Raw genomic sequence first — 19,816 nt, 5'->3', positions numbered from 1 at the left:
CTTTCATCTATCCCAGTGTCACTGTATTGTGTCCTTCCAACAAAACAATCTTAAAATTTTATAAAACACATAGCCAGTAGATCACTCTCTGGTCCCTATCAAGGTTACAGGACCAATTCCTGGTTTCCAGGCAAACTAGGTGGTTACATCTCCCAACCAGCTGGAGTCTCTCTGGAGAGCTTCCTACTCATTCTCACATTGCATTAATCATTCCTATAAATAGAATCCACTTGTGATCACTTGAGATTGAATCCCATGAAAATGTTAGTATTCAATATTATTTGATCTCAAACATACCAGTTTCATTATCCACCTGATTATATACACCTTCTCATGTAACACACAGCATGTGAAACATCTAGAGGTAGTAGACCTCATTCCTCATCTCTCCATGCTTCTATACTTTTCCCTGTCATTCTTCAGTCAAATAGGAGTTGGTGAATTCGTTGATTACAGTGATGACTCTTCTCTAATGAGCAATCTTACTGTGCCTCAAAGCTAACACCTGTATACTGCCCGCTGTCTGTAGTAAGCAAGCAAAGCAGGACTTAAAACCAAGGCCTCTGCCCATATTTACGGTCTCTTCCAAGCCGCTGCTGGGAAGGATAATTTAGGACAGGATCTTCCCTCTTCACACATGCCTGTTCCTGGTTTTCACCCAGAGACTTCGGTATAATTTCTGATAAAACAACCACAATGGAGGGTGTTTTATCAGAAATTATAATCAGCAACATTTAGGAAGGAAGCTACATGGCAGACGTCGTGTGTTCTTACTGAATCTTTTGAAGACACAGACTTGGGAAAGGTCAACATTAGCAGTAGCACAGGGCTAAGAACATCTTGAGTTTTGTTACAAAAGCAAAATTAATCTTTTCAGTTAATCTCTTGATATGAGATTTGGGTAGGTGATGGTTGGAGGGGGAAGGGGATAGTGTTGGAGTTTCCACCTAAGCCTTAAACCAAAAGAAATGCACCAGCAATTCGTCTGTTATCAGAGAACACTGCATTGCAGAGTGGGAGATGCTGACTCTTATATTAATGAAGAAGTGCCTTGATTACAAATGTTCTCTGCATTCATATGGTTTATTCCCTTGGGAAGTTTGGATGATTTGCAGGGCAAGATTCAGGAAGTTTGGGGAGCTGGATAAAATCTTATCATCATGGCTACAAAATCTTTACCCTAGTCTCTAAGAAAATCTTATTTAATCAATAAGAAAACATAATGATATAAGGGAATTGATTGACTTCAAAGACAAAGATCCTCCAGAGAATTCAGAGGCTGTATCATAAGAGTGATGAGGAGCAGACAAAAGAGGGAGAAAAGAAGATGTTTAATGTGAACAGAAACTACACACACACACACACACACACACACACACACACACACACACGCACATACTTTTATGGTCCAGGGAGAAGTGCCATACAATCACATTCAATTATTTCTTAAGAAAGTAATTTCAATGATCATCTATCCAGCAAGTAATTCTATCACTGAATGTTCTGACCAAAATGCCCAGAAGTAGCCCTCACTGATCTCTTCCTTAGGTAATCACTTAGAAAATTCCTTTCTTCTGGAACCAACTATTCTCAACCAACTATTCCTCTTTGACATCCTAGCAAATTATAGGGGTGACCTTGACGAGTTCCTGACAAAAGCTATGAGATTCTATCATACTAGCTCTGAAGGTATATTCCATATGTGATTGATTAAATGAGAGGTCAATGAAAAAGTTATAGATGATTTCAAGCGTGCAAATACGAGCAGCACATGTGACAGAAAGGTAAAGGAGGAATACACTTACAAAATCATTTTTCTCTATGTCTTCTGTAATGAATAATGGCAATGAAAGTCAGACTGTGAGAGATTAAGAAGTATAAAGCATAACTATGAGAAATTCGGCACTAAGTGAAAAGTAAGTGTTTTGGGATTTTATTTATTTGCATACGTGTGTGTGTGTGTATGCATGTATGTGAGCACATGCATTTTGTTATTTGTAACTTAGGGGGAAATGTTTGTTGATGGGATGGCATAAGAAAAAGGTATGAAAATACTACACTGTGAACAGGTTAAATTAGGAATGAAGATGAAATCAACCATGAACATAGGTGGGAACCTCATGCTGGAAAATGAGGTAGAGAATGTCTAGTTCAGACAGACTTCTAGTAAAAAGAGACAGGGTCCCTTCAAAGACCCTTATTGATTTGTGAGTTAAATGATTGTTCTTGTAATTTATTCCTTTCCCAGGTATTGTATTCATAAAATTTCTAGCATATAGGATTATTTGCCCCCAAGTTTCCCATATCTCATTCTATTTTGTAGAGTTAAAGTGCTAAAAACATCACAGGATTTTAAGCTGAGTGTGGATGGGTTAATAGGACTCGAAACCCTTGAACTTCCTGTTATACTGCAGCCAATTTTTACTCTTAAAATTATAGTGCATTCTTTTTTTAAAGAAAAACCTCACAGAGTTGGATCGGGTTTTAACAAATAAACAATGCAAGCTAAATGACTTCATTCCTTTAAAAACCACTCAGTAATTCTTCATTGTCTTGAAGAGACCTAAAGTCAAGACCATGTTGTAGAAGCTTTCTTCCCCTCCGTGTAGGCAAGCTACACTTTCCCTCTTGAACTTCACATTTCAAACCCTTAGGTACAATCTGTGCTTCCCTGAACCCAGAGCCCCTCTTGTCTATGTCCTTATCACTCAGCCTTTTCTTTCCCTTCATCTCCACCTCTCTGTTCCAACTAAACCAACTTCCCCAGGCCTCCCCTTAGCCCACACACATTTGATGGGTTAATTACTGCTAATTATCTAAGCCTCAAGCTGGTTATTTATTCTTCCATGAAGCCCCACCTGAACTATACTCCTATGACTTTGATTCCTGCTTTCTTGGCATTAATTATAGCCTATTTTAGTGATATATTGACTTGTCTGTTACTTGCTAACCAGAGTATGCTCCTTGAGAACACTCTGTTTCATCGTCTTTTTATAACAAAACCTTAACTATGTCTGGCACATAAGTAATCAATAAATACTTCTTTCTTATGTGTGAACTCTAAGCCTTTATTTTTGAAGCGGCAACCCAAAGGGAGAGGGACATATTTCTTAGTTCTTGTTTTTAATAGTTTACATATAGAAGACTATATGCAAACAAGTGATAGATACTATTTTTAGGGAAATGTTCAGTAGCCTTTGGAATGCAAATAAGAACTACCAGTGATTTAAATAAAATACAATAAGTAAGGCAGTGAAAATTCACTCTTTTGGTAACTGCAAACAAATTCCTCAAGATAATTTTTTTTAAGCTCATAGATAACAGCGAATTCATTTGTACAATACCCAGCTAAATATTAATGTTTAGAAAATTAGTATCTAATATGAAATACTTGCTTATTTAAAAAAAATTTAGTTAAGACAAGACCTTTATGTGAAATGATTAGAAAATCTGTCAGTAGATGTAGAAAGATATAGAATACATGTGTATAAATGGGAAGCTTATACTGAGCCATATTAGTAGAGACCAATGTTTACAGGAACATACTTGTTTCAAAGTGGTACTAAATAATGTGTCCACTTTTTATTTCTTTATTTACTTAAATGCCTTCTACATCCTTTTAAAGAAAAGTTGGGGGATTCTATGTCTCAATGTAAGAGAAATTACTGGTTTCCCCTACTTGGAAATCCCATCTTGAGTGACACATTTCCTAGGAGTATGGCATCATTTTTCAAAGACAGCAACTCTGGGTTCTCTTAAGGCACTGTTTCGTTACTTTCAGCCCTTCAACTGCAATGTAAGGTCATTTTTCAGAAAGGCAAGTATCAGTCATATTCGTGTTTTTTTTTACCAGCTTTCTACCTACTAACTGAAAGCAGTGAACTGCTCCACTCTTTACCAAAAAAAGAAAACCATAACTTTAAAAGTAATAATTAAAACAAAACCTCTTATGTTTAGCTATAGAAACAGACTCATATAGAACATTATTTGTAATCACGACAATATTATGCTTTCTAGTTAGCCTGAAGCAACATCTGTCTTCTGTAACTATTTTGAAAACTTATGATAAAATACATAAATATGTTTTTAATTACATATATTGTATTTGGCAAAAATTAATGTTTTTACCATTCTAGAGACTGAGATATAAAACCTCCACATAATATAAATATCATTTATAATTAAGTTATAATCTTTGAAATACACACATACACAAAACACACCATAAATTTTGGAACATAGAAGATGTATTGTTTTTCTCAACATGTAAATTTTCCCATTTAATATATATTTTTAAAAAATTTAAACTAACTGAAAGTAATCACATGGATTATAACACTCCCTTATTAATTGAAAAAATGACACATTCTACCCCATTGCTGGATTGAGATTACTAAAACCATATCTAAATAAGAACTGTTTTTGCTAAGTTGAGGGAAAGTTTAGAAACATTCAATCAAAAACCTGTTGTTTGGGCTTCCCTGGTGGCGCAGTGGTTAAGAATCCGCCTGCCAACACAGGGTACACGGGTTCAAGCCCTGGTCCCGGAAGATCCCACATGCCGCGGAGCAACTACACCCGTGCGCCACAACTACTGAGCCCACATGCTGCAACTACTGAAGCCCGTGCGCCTAGAGCCCGTGCTCCACAACAAAAGAAGGCACCACAACGAGAAGCCCGCGCACCACAAGGAAGAGTAGCCCCTGCTCGCCACAACCAGAGAAAGCCCATGCGCAGCAACGAAGACCCAACGCAGCCAAAATAAATAAATAAATTAATTTAAAAAAAAAAAACACCTATTGTTTGAATTAAATCTCTTACATTTATTTGGGAATAAAAAATTTGAGTTAGAGATAAATTAGTTCAGGCTAAGTATAAAAAAGTAAGATTTCCTTTGTATTTTTTTCTCCTAACTGCTGTCAGGGAGTTGAATGTTTCTTCCAACTTATTTCTGTAATGTTTATTTATGTATCAATTGATTCTAATTTGGGTAAGTTACATTCCATTGAAGTTCATTCAATGTTGAAATTCCATTCAACAATTCAAAAACTATTTTAAATTTAAAAATTTTAAACTTTTCATTATAGAAAATTTCAAAAGCAGGTTAAACTAGAGAAGACAGTATAATGAACTCTCATTTACCCATCACACATTTTATCACTCAATTATCGACTCATGACCAAGATCATTTCAAATGTATCCCTACCTATTCCTCCCTGTTCATTATATTAACACAAATTCCAGACATAATATCATTTATTTGAATTTCAATTAATATCTGAAAAGACAGACTCTTTCCCAAGATAAAATCACAGTACTGTTACCAGACCCAAAATAAGAATATCAATATTTCTTCAATATCACCAAATATCCAAAAGGTTTTCCTGAATGTCTCATTACTTTTCAGTTTGTTTGAGTCAGAATACAATTAATATCTCCTGTTAAAAACAAGACAGCAGGCCCCAAATGAAGTCACTTATGCTAAGTGCCACATCACAAAACTGAAACTTAATTAGTTTCATCTTTCCCCGAAATGAATCTTAAACCAGTCAACCAGGAATCACCTGATCAGCACTAATTAAGCAATCTGCCTGACAGATCCACACAGTTCCCTAACGGAAAGTCAACTTGCAATAACCAACTGCTTTTTTTTTGCCTAATAGAACTTTCTTGCTCCCTCTCCCTTCTGCCTGTAAAAGTCTTTCATTTTGTACAGGTCCTCAGAACTCCCTTCTTTCTGCTAGATTAGATACTGCCCAATTGGAATCCAGTTTTACACACAGAGACTCTTAAAACGCCTCAGTTTATCTTTGAACAGCCCTGCTGTCAGAAGAGGGAACAGCAGGAGACGCCCCCCCACCCCCCGCCCCGCCGCCCGGCCCACTGCCGCCCCAGCCCCTAGGAGCACTGAGTAACCAGACAGAGGTACCTGCTGAGTCCGGCGAGCTCGCTGCTTTCTCGCTGCCTCCGGAGGTGGTGGGCGAGTCCCCGGATCTTAGCTCTGCAGCGTTTGTGTTATGAGCTTTCACACTTTCTTCGAGCGCTTCTTTTTCCGGGATGGGTTGAGAAACTGGCCAGAGTTGAACTGGGACAGACTCAGAACCCAGCCTGGGTCCAGGGATGGATCGGTTTTGACCCGGAAGCCAGACCGGGCCTGGGGATGGACTGCTTCCGACTCAGAAGCCGGACCAGGTCTGGGGAAGGACCGGTTCCGACTCAGAAGCCGGACCAGGTCTGGGGAAGGACCGTTTCCGACTCAGAAGTCGGAGCTGGTCTGGGATCTGACTGGGTTCAGCTTAAACTGGACTGGGTCCAGGGTGAGGCCTCAAGAATAACATTTTGTTTTAAGGCTGAACATGTAGGTTAACCTTGCTAAAGATAATCTTGACTACAGTGGCCACGGTGGAGAACTTCTAACCTAGATAAACTTATCCATTTATGAGGTGCCCTATAGCAAAAAGGGTCTCAGTCAAGCACTCACTATAAAGGGTGAAGGTAAAACTATTTTTCCTCTTCTCTGGTTTCTAGTGACCAGGATGAGAACTGCTAGCACACCCCACTCGCTCCAGCGCCTGTAAACTGGATCCTGAGAAAAGTAGCAGAAGTTGGCAAAAGGTGAGACTTCTCACCAAAGTCATTTCTTCCCGATTTCTAACTGTGGTGCCTGGTCGAGAGAGGAAGGTAAAATTTCACATTGGCCTTTCCTTTCCAATGTTTTTAAGAATTGCCTTTTCTAAATTAAATTTTATTTTTTAACTATGCAAAATATTTACATGGTTCTAAAATCATAGTTATAAAACAAGGTCTAGTCAGAGAAACCTAATAATCTAATTGGAATCTAACAATTCCAACACACTACACCTGGTTTCCTCTCTCTCCTGTAGGTAAATATTTTAAAATGTATATTTTTCTTCCACTTTTACGTGTAAGGAAATATGTTCATAGATATATTCATTGTGTATGTGTGTGCATGTATGTATATATATATTCAAATCAACCCCCCGCCCGGCCCTTTCTTTGATAAGCAGTGGAAAAGTATATATACTTTTCTCTACTTTGCTGTTTTCACTGAACAGTATGTTTTGGAGATCACTCCATGGCAGCATAGAGAGATCTTCTTCATTGTTTATAGCATAATAGACTCTATAGTGTGAATGTTCCATAGTTTATATTAGCAGCTACCTTTGGGTTTCTTTTTTCTTTCTTGTTTTTAAAGAAATGTTTACAAATACTGCTAAAATGAAGAGCCTGGTCATGGATACATCCATATTTTTTCCAATGCAAAAATATGGAAATAGTGGAACTGCTGGGTCAAATTTCATATACATATGCATTTTTTCTGTTTGTTACCAAATTTTCTCCATAATGATTTTATTTTGTCATACTCTTAATGATTTTTATAGGACATAGTAAATATGAAAGTACAATCAAGTTTCTTAGGCTACTTTGTGCCTTCATATGATTCTTTCCTTTGGGGATTAAGAGGACTCCTATTTGAAATCATAGACTCACAATACAAATTGAATTCCCATTTGAAAGTTGGCCTAAATAATAAATTGCTCAAACTGCTACATTGTATGCATACATGAGGTGGAGAGTGCATGTCTGGAAGTGATGCATCTGGATGAGTTATTAAACCATAACTATTTTCTTATGTTTATAGTCCCATGGAATTCCAGATACCATTGTCTTTTTTTTTTTAAACATCTTTATTGAAGTATAATTGCTTTACAATGGTGTGTTAGTTTCTGCTGTATAACAAAGTGAATCAGCTATACATTCACATATGTCCCCACATCTCTTCCCTCTTGCGTCTCCCTCCCACCCCTCTAGGTGGACACAAAGCACCAAGCTGCAGATACCATTGTCTTAAAGGCATTAATGCTTGCTGAATATTTTATTTCCATTTTGCATTCAATTTTGTATTCTTTTGTATTTGTGTATTCTCTAGTGATTTTTTTTCCTGAGATAATTCTCAAAAAAGCTTTAACGTGAAAATAATGGAAATAGAAGGGAAGATTTTGCAAAGTAAAGCATTTTTAATCACTTCTTAAACATTTTAAAGTCCTTTATGTAACAAAACCCCAGTATTATAAAAAGTAGTTCTGTGTTTTTGTTTGTTTACTGGTTAAGAATTCCCTTAAATTACAAACTGGGTAACTTACTTTTTCCCAGAGTACTTCAAGACCTAGGAATGATTTTAAGAATGTTTCACTTTCAACTCTGAAATTGCTTATGATCAACAGAGCAGAGTATTAGAAAACCTTTTGTCAAAGGGTAGAAAGAGGGAGGACAGGCAGAGAAAACATGTCAGAGGAGTTTCATTTTAAGTTTTGAGCTACTTCTCATTGCCACGCTACCTTTTCAGCCAAGCGTTGTTTTAGTCCATACTCACTGTCTTTCCCTTATCATCTTGCATTCACACCTCAGCTCACCGTTATCTGGCTTCTGCTCCTCCCTGAAATGCCTCCCAAAGTCCAAAACAATATTCTATTGACACTGTTCAATTCTTATCTTACTGGATATCACAGCTGCTTTGTATACTATTGATGACTTCCTCCTTTTTAAAACTTACTACTCTAGAATCAGTGGAACAATCCTGTCCTGGTCTGTTCAGTCAAACAGTGGAGCTACTCAGGTCTCTTTCCTCCACCAATTTTCTTTTATATATGTATGGTTTCTCTCATTCTTCCAGCCCTCTATCTCATTTATACGTTTGATTCCACATAAACGTGACTACAGAGCTTCTGAATCATGTCATTGTTTCTGTGTACCTCTTTTTGGATATGCTATAAGCCACTGAAACTTAAAATATTCATCTTTCTTTACACCCTTTCCCATCAGTATTTCTCATCTCAGTTTATGTCACGTTCACTAAGAGAATCTGAAAACTTCAGCTCTTATTTCAAAATTTCACTCTCACATTCACCTCTAATCGATCATAGTCTTGATATTTCTCCAGTAAGCCTCATTGCCTGTGTCTCTTTACCCATGGACCAAATTTAAGCTCTCATCATTTCATGCCTTGTCCCTTTCAATAACCACCCAACTTGTCTCCTTGCCTGAAGTCTTACCTAAATCAAGCCAATCATCTACATTGGGGCAGAAGGATTCATTTAACACAAATTTGATCCTGTCACTGGCCTGCTGAAAATATCCATTGTGTTCCCATCACGTACAGGATATAACCCAAGTCAATAAGAAATGCCTATCCCTCTAGCTCATCCTCTGTGACTCCTTGCCTTAAATATCATGCATTTGCTTTATCAGATGATGTTTCATAGCTCTGTGCCTTCCCAAATGTTTCCTCTAGTCAAAACGGTCATCTTCCAGTTCTTTCTTATCCTGCTAACCTTTACATTTGCTTTCATATTCAACTCATTGATTCCGCCAGAACAATCCCACCATTCTCTGTATAACTGTATCATAGTAAAGACCACAAAAAATTGAACTTCTATGATTGTCTCTCTTCACAATAATGGGGTTGACTTCTTATGCTCCCAAATTCTAGCAAATTATATGGCATAAATAATGTTCGGTAAATGTGGGTTGAACTGGACTGAGAAAGGTGTATTAGCATTTCTGTATTGACTATGAAATTGAACCAGATAGGTTGGTGGAAAGAAAACCATACAAAAAGAATCAAGTCAATGGAATTGAAAGAATAAGAAAGAGTTAATAAGTAATATTTGGATGAATTAATTTATATGCTTAAATTATACTTTTCCTCTTACAGCATCATTTAGTGCCTGATTGACTGTCACCACATTTGTGCCAAGTGATTTCCAAACCATGGGTTGACATGGTTATGAATTGCTCAGTTTTGTTAATTTTTTAAAATAATTTTGTTCTATATTTCCTTTGCCCTATCTATGTGTTATACTACCTACTAATATCTGCTGGCTGTGTAAAAGACACCTAAATAATATTTATGGGCTTTATGTTCCCTAGTTTATGTTCATGAAAATGGTATTTGAAATTCCATTTGTTTATACAAATTTATTATTCAGTGCAAATCCAAATTTTACTTAGGATATGAAAACTCAGGGTATAAGTTCTAAGTATTTAAGTGAATTTAATACTTAACATTCAAGTTCAATTTATTGCTCTAAAAATATGATTTCCCATTTCAAGGAGGTAGCTTTCATAATGTTTCTGAAACATCAGATATTTTCCAGTAAATTCTGAGTAAACTGATAAAAATCACACAGATTAACTTTTGGGGGGTTTTATACATCATTTTCCATTTATTTCACTTATATAAACTTCAAATAACTCACTCTCTTGAAAGGTCTGTAAGAAGAAAATATGACTTTTTTTTGTACACAAAGGCTACGTATTGTAGACGTTTCTTCTCTCTTAGCAACCCTCTTTTACCTTTACCTTTTATGGTCTAATGTTTTGAAATACTCTATTTATATTCTACTTTTAAGATAGACATTAGCTTGGAACACAAGCAACTAAAATAGTGTTTTTAAGGAGGGATAGGTAAAATATAGGCATTAGAAAATGCTGCCTGAGCTACATGTTTATTTTCAGTTTGTGAATTCCTTGATAGTGTTCAATAACCACAGAGAGGTTGAGGGATCAGATATCCAAAAATTAACCTGCATAATGATCTAGGCAGTGAATTCATAGACACTTATGGAATTCCAGGCCTTGTTATTTGCACCAGATTTCCAATCCAGCTTTTTTGGTTCATATTTCATGTTCATATTTGCTAGACCTCTTTTCCTCTACATATTGCAGTGGGCACAGTTCAGAGAAAAACTGTTTACAAGTTGTATTGAAAATATTTCTATATGCAAAGCGTTCAAAAATAACTTGGGGCATTTTGAGGCAATCAGCACACTGCCAAGTTCTTCCATCTTTCAACTCTCCATTTGATAGAGCCTAATTATTGCCAATGCAAACAGTTCTTATAAAGGATTAGGAATTTATATGACAAATAAACAATAGGAACAGATGACTTCTTCAAAGCAAAACTTTTTTAAAATTTAAAGTTCTCAAAAAATAGAAATTTAAATAAAAAATCATATATATGTAAACCCTACTTGAAAAGTTTATTTGGTTCTTGGCTTGGGAGATTGCAAAAAAGAAGACCTAACAAGCCTCAGCTTAAATTTGGAAATTAACTTCAGAAATATTGCGGGTGGCATAGAAGTTTTTTGGAGAGTCTGGTAGGTAACAAATGAACAAGTATATACCCTAACTAAAAATGTATTGACTATATAAATAATTGCTTTGTATAAATTATATACATCATTTTATATATATCATTTTCTGAAAGTTTCTCTATACTTCTCTTCCTACATACTTTTATGGGTTTCAAGAAAGACATTTAAGACTCATTTTATTAAATTTAGATATTTGTCATCGGTGTTACAGCATTTTTCATAATGCATTATAGCTTGTTAAATATTAGTTTTTCCCACAAGATAACTTCTCTGTGACTAAAAATCCTAAGTCATCACTATATCCTTTCAACCTAAATATTTCATATTGCATAAACATATACTTTTTGAAAAAATAAATGGACATATAAAAAATTCAATATAACTATTTATAATGTCTCTTTTAAAGCTTATAAATATGGATCAAACAGTTTATAAGCAAACAATAAACAAATGAATAGAAATATTAAATGAAACATTCATCAGATTTAAGTGTTATCTTTCAGTGTTATCTCAAAATAGTCAATATTTGATGGATACTATCCAAAAAATATTGTGCAGGTTACAGGCTTACAACTAAATCCACCAATTGTACTATTTCTTTTGGGTAAAAGTTGTATACTTTTTCCCTGCATATAAAACAAGGGAGCAGTAGGAATGGCATAGATAACAAATTTAAGCAAAAAATCTCTCTAGATATTCCAAACATTTTAAAAAAGTAGGAGCTCTCAAAGCTAAAACATGCTTGCTTTTAAATCTAAAACCACTGACTATGTACTATCAAAGGACTATTTGAATCACAGTATATTGGATTATTCTGTAATTGAAACTAGCATAAATAGTGCTTTATTAATTAAAGAAAAAAAATCAAGGACTTAGCCCTTAGTTTTAGATTCTATAACTTGTAACATTAGAGAAAAGCTAAGCTGTGTTTTTGCTACTTCTGACATTATTCTCGACTTGCACAAAACTTCATAAAGATTCAAATAGGAGAAGCAGAGGACCTTGCAGGAGGTTTACCACTTTAATTATTATAGATGGATACATTGATAGCTACAGATAAATTGAGGGAGTTAGATAAGTAGATAAATGATATGTAGACATATAATGAACTTTTCCATAATGGTTAATAAACACACTTCATGTGTTGTCCTTGTCTGGATTTGGCAGCCCTATCTTCTCATGATAATCAGGATCCAATACCCCTGCCACTGTAAAAACTCCTTTCTTTGCTTATTACTACTCTTTTGCCATGAGGAGCCTAAAATGACAAGGGACAGCCATAGCTTTAGGTGTTCTTGGGAAAACTATCTCCTCCCTGTTCACAACAAAACAAAGCAAAAGAAAAAATCAAAAAACCCACATTTCAGAAAACAATAATCACTTTTCAAATTAATGTTAGTATCTAATCTCTTTTGCCTTAAAAAAAGTTAACTTAAAATGTTTCTTTTTGTTCTAAATGCAAAGCTATATTTTTAGCTATAATCAAAAATACATGCACACATTACAAAAAATGTACATTTTAAATGTACAAACGTGACAAAAATTAGTTTTATTTCAAACTTTAGTCCAGTGGGGAAGAAGTGAAAAAGTGAAATATAGATATTGCCCCTTATTGCTAAGGTATCTTATCTAATATTTTTGCTTTGAAAATAGATTCTTAACTGCTTGTCTTGATTTGGAAATTGATATTGTGATTCATAATAAAAAACATGTATTTGATCTAGTCCCTATTTCTGGCACAGAGTTCCTAAAACCCTTAGAATTTGCTAAGTGATAAGAGCCACAAAGGTGTCTTTTGTGATGTTTAGAAGATTACTTTGGATTGCACCAAAAGTTGGGGGCTGGTTGCCAGGAGAACAACCAAGTGATTAGAGGATTGGAATTTACAAGGGAGAGAGGCTAGAGACTGGATCAATCATCGATGGCCAATGAGTTAATCAATCATGCCTACGTAATGAAGCCTCCGTAAAACCCCAGAAGGGCGGGGTTTGGAGAGCTCCAGCGTTGGTGAACATGTGGGGATTAGGGAAGAGTAGTGTGCTTGGAAAGGGCATGGAAGCTCTGTGCTCTTTCCTCATACCTTGCCCTATGCATTTCTTCCCTCTGGCTGTTCCTTTTATAATGAACCAGTAATCCAGTATGTAAAATATTTCTCTGAGTTCTGTGAGCCACTCTAGCAAATTAATCTAACCCAAGGAGAGGGTTGTGGGAACCTCTGATTTATAGCCAGTGGGTCAGAAGTACAGGTAATAACCTGGGCTTGCTTGTGGCATCTGGAGGGGAGGGGAGAGGGGCATGCAGTCTTGTGGGACTGAGCTCTCAACCAGTGCAATCTGATGTTATCTCCTGGAAGATACTGTCAGAATTAAGTTGAATTGTAGGACACCAAACGGGTGTCAGAGCTTGTTTGGATGTGTGGGGAAACACCCTCCCCCACACGCAAGCCTTCCATAGGCCGGAAATTGGGAAATTGGGTCCAAGAACCCAAAATAGGACCTAATCCTTCTTATTGGCAGTGAGATGAACTAGGTAGTTTCGTAATTTCAAAATCAGATCTAATTTTGATATTATGTAATCTGGTATTTCATATAAGTCCTTGACTACATTATGCATTCATGTAGAAGATAACTCTTTTAAATATTCATTTTATATCATGGCAAGTTTTGGATATAGATTACTATGTTAGAAAAAAAATTGTTATAACAGAGTTGGGAAGAAATCCAAGATATCAATGTTGATCAATTCAAGACTAAAATATAAATATTCAGTAGGTTAAATAAATTAAACTATTTAATTATTAAGTAAATCCATTCTCTATCATATTTACCATTTAAGTCTAAGCAAATGGTGGCAATAAAAAGACTAATGGAAAATATTTTGTCTAGATATTAAATCCATTAAATATAAATATACAAATGAAGGTACCTTACATTCATAAGGATAATTCATATAACTTTATATAAATTATTTAGTACAATAAAAATTATAAAAAGGAAAAGTTATAAAAGTTTAAAGATATTGCCTTATCTAGATGTAGAATTCCATGTTTTAAATAGAAATGTGTCTAGCCACCAATTATCAGGTGTTGATCATCTGAGACATTATAATTTAGGTGTTATTTACTGAAAATATGCCATCTGTTGGAAGATTCAGAGTATACGGAATAAATTAGCTATTTCTTTAGCACCCCTAAATCACTTTATATCTTTGTGATACATATAAGTTCTTAAAATATTTGGTAGTTGAAGAAAAAAATATATAGATTTAAAGATGTGGAAATATATACTTTAACACATTTTTCCATCTGGGAGAGTTATAATTTTCACAGAGAAGCAAAGCCAAAGTTTATATATCACTTGACAAATCTCCCTGACAGTGATGATTCATTTTGGCATCATATAAACCACGAAATATACATGTGAACATCATGACTTAATACCTCAAACCATGACAAATTTTTTGCTGTCTTAGCTTGCCTTAATTTCAAAACATCATTATATGTGCTCTGAACAATATCAGAATCTGTGCCTTGTCAATAAATCTGGTTCTCATCTTAACATTTTAAAAATGTATTTGTTTTTAATGGCTTTTCAAATGTAACAAAGACTGTCATTTGAAGGGAGGGATAGAAGGAAAAAAGACAGCAGTAACATTTTGTATTGATAGTATAAAATGTATCCTTAAGATTGTAATTCATGTACCTGCTTATATATATACACCTACAGATTTTATATGTATTACGATAAATGTTAACATTTTAATAGTACTAAATACATGGATACTGTGTCATTGATAGCTATTTATTACTTATTGGCCATGTGCTTTATCCTTGATGCTGTTCAAGAAGTTAAAGGTTTGTCCAAGAATAGAAAAGAATCTCCATTTCTGCCATGCCATTACTTTAAAATATAAGCTATTTCAATAAATTTACCAAATGAGAAGCATATGTGACCTATCAAGACCTACTTGGTGTCTTATTATAAATTTTTGAAATCTAGGATCTTATAAGTACATTCAAGTTGTGTTTCTTCTCCTGAGTGATTTGCCTATCAGACGAATGTATAAAGTGTGACTGGTCATTTCAGGAAACACCTGTCATCCCCAAATCTTATAGGACTTGTGCACACATGAACTTGGAGTGTTGCAAATGTATGGCAGAAATACTTGTTTGGGTTCCTTTGAGTGAATACCAGAGTGGGTCTAGCTGTGAAAATTAAAGAAAATGTGTACATGAGTGTCACTTAAGGAAAAAGCCATGGTTTTAAAAACTACACGTATATTCTCACAAAGAAAGAAAAGCTTAAATAGGAATACTATACTAGTTCAGTGCAAATTCTGGTGTCAGAACTTAAGCTAGATATTTAATTGCTACGTGCTTTGGTTTTTCTCGTCTTTAAACTAAGAATGATAAAAGAAATAGCTGTGTCAAGAGTTTTTAGAGAGGGCTAAATGTATGCATAAATGTCAAGTATTTAGAATCACGTTTGATACATAGGAAGAGTTTAGTCAATGTTACTTATGATGATAATGATGATCATGATCATGATCACAATGGTGTTGGTGGCACTGGCAGTGGGAGGAGTGGTGGTGTTGCTGATGAAAACCAACTAAGAATGATGTCTTAGTTTGAGTACTTCCAAAAGCAGACACTAAGACAGGGGCTTAGTTACACGTACAAATTATTGGGAGGAGGGTGCTCCTGGGAATGATTACAGTGGAATAGGGAAAAGTAAGACCTATAAGAGAGAGAAGATAATAAGGAGCATGTCATAAATGGATAATTAGTGAGGGCAGCTGGAGCCCAGTCCTGCTGGGGACTCTGTAAGAAGCCGTGTAGAACTTGCCTTAGAATCATCCCACTGGGGTGTGGAAAGGGGAGTGGAGGGAAGGGAAGAAGGAAGAAAGCTGGGCATTTATTCACTGTCATCACGACCCTATTGGTTTAAGGAGTTGTTCTCACGGTTCCCAGGTGCAGAGAAAAGAGAGACATAGGTACTTAAGGGAGAAGCTTTCAGCTTACTGGAAACCATCTCTATCTGCTCTAGGTGAACTAGATGGGTCAAGGAGTTAAGAGTTAAAACATCAATGTAGTCTGCTTCTTCCAAGTTCACCTGTAACTATGAAATTAATTCAATGAAGACTGAGGCAAATTCATGCAAAATTCAGACCAGATTATAAAGGAAAAGTTTGTCCGATAGTTATTGGTTTAGTAAAAAATAGGGGGACATTTGCATAGTTCTAAATTTTACATGTATAGATATATTCTAGACAATAAGTTTATTATATATTAGTTGTTATTTTATAGAGTTCTTCTTTATAAAGATTGTCTACCCACTTTCTTTCGTTCTAGTCAGCACAGGATTACTATGAAATTAATTGTTCAAGCACTTTACTTTTTTCATGATCTGTGACTGCCTCTTATAAGAGAAAATTCCATTAGAGAAAGTTGCCAAAAGTAGAGTGGCTTAGTGTTGTTTTTCCAAAGGCAGATTAAAAACTCTGAGAGCACTAAGTAGACCTTTGAGTTTATTCTATTTTCTTGGTTAGTTGTGCGATATTCTGATTTATGCACACATACAGTGTTTGGAAGATGCATCTCCCATATGAAGCAGAATCTGACATCCCACTTTGGATTTTACTATAAAGAGACTGTCTTCTCAAATGGTTGATACCTTTTATAGACAGAGCAAAATAACTATTATACTATAATGCCAGAGCAACTCAAAACTAAGTGATTAGACTAGACTAGAGTCATGTTTCCAAACTGATGGTTAGGAACTCTGGAGGGCTTTGGATTTATAATTTTACATATAAATCATATAACATATATGCTGTATACCCTCTTTGACATGAAACATTTCACATTGAAAAAAAGATGTGGTACATATATACAATGGCATATTACTCAGCCATAAAGGAACGAAATTGGGTCATTTGTAGAGACGTGGATGGGCCTAGAGAGTGTCACATAGAGTGAAGTAAGTCAGAAAGAGAAAAACAAATATTGTGTATTAACGCGTATATGTGGAATCTAGAAAAATGGTATAGATGACCTTATTTGCAAAGAAGAAATAGAGACGCAGACGTGGAGAACAAATGTATGGATACCAAGGGAGATGGGGGGAGTGGGAGGAATTGGGAGATTGGGATTGACACATATACACTATTGATACTGTGCATAAAACAGACAGCAGATGGGAACATACTGTATAGCACAGGGAACTCTACTTAATGCATTGTGGTGACCTAAATGGGAGGGAAATCCAAAAGGGAGGGGATATATGTACATGTATGGCTGATTCATTTTGCTGTGCAGTAGAAGCTAACACAATATTGTAAAGCAACTATACTGCAATAAAAATTAATTAAAAAATTGCTAAGGCTATTGCAAATAAAGAAAAGAAAAAGACTGATGAAGAAGGCAAAGTCAGTGTAGAGACTAGGAGACAGTGGAAGGTGCATTTAGGAAGCAATACCTGGGGCTTTAAATCATTGCTATGTTTTCCTGAAACTCTTTGGAGGGATGAGTATTTAATTATTGTTATTTAAACATTTTATGTGCATCTTTTTTATGGGGATACATCTCAAAAAAGTTAAAAAGGAAAAAAGTACTTGTAAACTGCCACTATAGAGTAAGCATTGCACAAGAATCACCAGGGAAGCTTCTGACACTGCTGCAAGTTTCTCTGGGAAATGTTTTCCAAATTTAGAGAGTTGTGTGTTTCTTTTGTTATTTTATCTTGAATTATTCAGTTTAAAATTTGCTGATCAGATGGTAAACGTGAAAGTCCACTCGTTCAGTGAATGTTAAGCTACTAGTAAGTAGTGTGATTAAACCCTTCATATGATTTCTGATTAATACAGAATAAGTAATATTTTGCACATGTATCTTTGGAAAAGATTTAAAGTATATTTCCTCTTCATGCTCTAATGGGGCCATTTTCCAGACTATCCTGACAATCTAAAAAATAAAATTAAGTAAGTAAAGTCAATTTTTAGTTTATATTTAATTCATATCAAATGACCTATAGTGAAATTTTTTATCTACCTCTTATATACTACAGAAAAATTCTTACAATAATGTTACCAAAATAAAATATTCTTATTACTGTACAGTTAATTTATTACCAACTTTATGTTTTTAATAACCAACATCATCAAAATGTCTAATATATATAGACTGTATCTAATCCAAGTCTGGAAGGAAAATAAATTTCTGACTAAAACTATTAGATCTTAACATGTGGCTCATTAACAATATCAAAATTTATCATTACCACATACTTTTAAAACAAGGGTCACTGATTTTATTATTTATTTCTAGTCTTTGAAATAAATGCTCTGCTTTTGAAGAAGTTACTTTGGAAGCTTATTTTTTCCCAGTATGTAATAAAAGATAAAAAATTAAATTAGCTGATCCATCATCATGTAAGCTTTTCAAAATTGGGAAATATAAAATTATTATAAAAGTAAACTTGAATGTTTATGATTATGGCTAAGAAAAGTGCAGTCACAGAAGTTTCACTGTACCAAGAATAAATCTTTCTCTGGATGGTGACTTGAAGGAATCCAGTTTTTCTTAACCTCAGAAGAGGCCCATAATATGTTAGTAAACTTATATTCTATGGTGACACACTGAATTGCCATAGATTAACCCAGCATACTTTAGTCTTGAAGGATTTATTACATTCTGGTCTACTGATCTAAAAGCCAGCAAGAGGACAGAGGTACTGGTGGTCAGGCCCTTTAGAAATATTTCACATGATCATGAAGTAGGGTGGAACAATTTTTTTTCATAACACAAGTCTAGCCCTGATAAGATGCATTTTTATAATAAAATCATATTATCATAGACTCTGATCTGCATATGAAAATACCATCATATCTATTCTCTCAGCTTTCGATGGCCCCACTTAGGTTCTCTTACAAGCAGATGCTGTGCCAGCTACCAGACAGTGAGCTGGTCTGACAATGCTCCCTCAAACCTGCTTACCTCTTCCTTTACTTTCCTTTCTTCCCATATTCCTCTCTTTTCATCCATTTATATCTGCATGCTTGAGTCATCTTGTGGGCCAAGAAAAATATTTAAGCCTGCAAAGAGCAGAAATAAAATAAACAAAAGCTGGCGTCCTGTTTAGCATGTTTCATTTTGTGAGCCCATCAATTATTACTACTTGCCAGGTTTTGATAATTTATATTTGCTTTTACGGTGAAGTTAGCATATAGATCTTATAGCTAAATCACAGAGTCCTACTACTAAATTCTCAGTAAAACTCAATATAGGCAGAAAGAAATTCTGGGCAGAAGAAGAAACAAGAATCAATGCTTTGAGGCAAGAAAGAAATTATTATAGTTGCAGAAAAGATCAAAGGCGGTTGGAACTTCCCAGGTGGCGCAGTGATTAAGAATCTACTTGTCAGTGAAGGGGACACGGGTTTGAGCCCTGGCCCAGGAAGATCCCACATGCCGCGGAGCAACTAAGCCCGTGCACCACAACTACTGAGCCCGCGTGCCACAACTACTGAAGCCCGCACACCTAGAGCCCATGCTCCACAGCAAGAGAAGCCACCGCAATGAGAAGTGGGAGAGTGAGTTGTGAGGGCAAGAGTAGAAGCTAAGGAATGCTTAGGAAGCTATTG

At 35.4% G+C, this 19,816-nt stretch overlaps 1 long non-coding RNA gene across 1 annotated transcript in view; it reads right to left on the bottom strand.

Annotated features, from left to right (window-relative positions):
- Positions 1–6,746, bottom strand: part of LOC309665804 — a 159,703-nt gene extending 152,957 nt beyond the window's left edge. Inside the window, exon 1 of the long non-coding RNA XR_014266718.1 lies at positions 5,930–6,746. This is a non-coding gene — a long non-coding RNA (uncharacterized lncRNA). The remainder of the gene's footprint in view (positions 1–5,929) is intronic.
- Between the last annotated feature and the right edge of the window lie 13,070 nt (positions 6,747–19,816).

The sequence above is a fragment of the Balaenoptera physalus genome (assembly GCF_965194825.1).
Source record: "Balaenoptera physalus genome assembly, chromosome: 8".
NCBI classification, from domain to species: Eukaryota; Metazoa; Chordata; class Mammalia; order Artiodactyla; family Balaenopteridae; genus Balaenoptera; species Balaenoptera physalus.
Note: the sequence above shows the minus strand (reverse complement) of the source record. Positions and strands in the feature narration are given on the sequence as shown.